Source organism: Convolutriloba macropyga, chromosome 8 (assembly GCF_964194025.1).
Source record: "Convolutriloba macropyga chromosome 8, txConMacr16.3, whole genome shotgun sequence".
NCBI classification, from domain to species: Eukaryota; Metazoa; Xenacoelomorpha; order Acoela; family Convolutidae; genus Convolutriloba; species Convolutriloba macropyga.
In genome coordinates, this window is record NC_134475.1 from 36,018,739 (window position 1) to 36,021,020 (window position 2,282).

A 2,282-nucleotide genomic window follows, 5' to 3' on the forward strand; every position below is an offset into this window, starting at 1 on the left:
AAATTTTTTTTCAGCGCTTAAGCGGTGAAAGAAAATTTTTCACCGCTACAAGCAGGATGCGGCGAAAAAAATTTTTCACCGCTACCAGCTGAACGTGGTGAAAAAAATTTTTCACTGCTACCAGCAGAACGCAGTGAAAAAAAATTTTCACCGCTAAAATCCAAATCTTACAAATATTCACCGCGCTAATTTCAACGCTTATCTTATATTCACAGGAAATATCATTGACGTAAGTGACAGAAGGCGCAGTGGATTACGAAGTTGTTGACACGCATGAGGTAGAGGTTCGAACCCTTTTACGGACGCTTCTTTTTTGTAAGAATTCTGGTGAATGCAACGCAATTCTTACAAAAATTCACAGCTTTCAGCGCATTCAACGCTAAAAGATGCGGGCGCTTTGCGGTGAAAAAAGTTTTTTTCACCGCTATTTACCGCTAATCTTACATTTTTTTTGACAAAACCTCGACCCGGGTAGCGCCTACGTTTTGTTAAAAGAGCTCCTACATTTTGTTTATGCGAACATGTGATTCGAACATGTGCGACTTAATGCGAAGTATTTCGAAAAATACGCCGAGCAAAAACTCACAACTATGACTCGAAGCTGCAATGACTTGAAACTGTGCAACTATAACCAGACGGAAATCGGACGAATGAGAGGGGAAGACCCATAATGAGGTACCAAAAAAATTTTTTTAATTAGTTCACTTGAGAAATTAAAACTGGGGCAATTTTTTAACCCTAGTCTACCCCTCCGATGTTTAGATTGATAAAAACCCGGGTTGGGGCCCTCGTTCAAAATTGCGTATAAAAATACCAATATCGACCATTTTTTGTTATGGAAATACCCAGGCAGACCCAAAGAGCCTATGATCCAAACATTGGCTCGTTCAAAATGTCGGTGCGTTCATCCCAGGTCGAGGGGGCCAGACCGAAGTGACCTCTGCCCGGGCCGAGAAAAAAATTGGAAAATTATATAAGATAAGCGGTGAAAAGTTAGTTTTTTCACTGCATATTTCGTACATAATTTTGCGGTGAAAAGCGGTGATCTTACAAAAATTCAACATAATTCACCACTAAAATATGTAATTTCACCGCCCTTACACGTGTTCGAACCTCTCACCTCCTGGATGTCATCCACTTCTTCTTCCACTGCGCCATCTCTCACTAACTAGAATTTCTGTTTTGATTACAAATCAAATTCACTCTACTTTCTGTAAACCAAGCGCGGTGAATATTTGTCAGATTTCCTATTTTTAGCTGTGAAGTTACATATTTTAACGGTAAAGTCTGGTGATTTTTGTAAGTTCACTGCTTACTCTAGTGGTGAAATTAAATAAATTCACAGCGCGGAAAAAAGTGTCAAAAAAGAAGTAAGATTGAGGGGTAGTTTTAGTGGGAGGGTAAATCTAACAATTCTTCCCGTACTCCCCATTAATTTCACTGCATTCTTTGCTGATCTCACACAATTTTATAAGAGATGAAATTATGAAAGTTCACCACTAAGATGAGCAGTGAATTTATGCAATTTCACCGCTTTCACCGCTTATCATACATAATTTAGACACTTTTTTCGAAGCGGTGAATTTATGTTATTTCACCCCTAAAATCACCGGTGAAAATTTGTAATTTCACCGCTAGCAGGCGATAAAGTTTTTTTCCCCGCATTCACTGCCTGATTTAAGTAGCGTCTGTGTTGCATAATTCTGTGTTGAATGGTGGTGACACCTCGAGCCGGGTGATGAGACCACCTTCCAGCAAACAAATGTTCTAGGTGGCTCGAATTACATGGTCTTGAAAAAATTTCGAGCGCATGTTTTTCTGGAAAAAAGTCTGGAACGTGTCCGATCAGAGGTAACTTCGGTCTGGGACGGTCTGATCAGACGCAATTTCAATCGCACAAAAGTCCGATCAGAGGCCAATTTGAGCGCACACCAGTCTGATCAAAAGATGTTTTTGATCGCACTATAGTCTAATCAGAGGACGTTATGATCGCACTTTAGTCTGATCAGAGGAGGCTTTTGAGAGCCCATAAGTCTGATCAGAAACGGTTCCAAACGCACAATAGTAGTAGTAGTAGTAGTAGTAGTAGTAGTAGTAGTAGTAGTAGTAGTAGTAGTAGTAGTAGTAGTAGTAGTAGTAGTAGTAGTAGTAGTAGTAGTAGTAGTAGTAGTAGTAGTAGTAGTAGTAGTAGTAGTAGTAGTAGTAGTAGTAGTAGTAGTAGTAGTAGTAGTAGTAGTAGTAGTAGTAGTAGTAGTAGTAGTAGTAGTAGTAGTAGTAGTAGT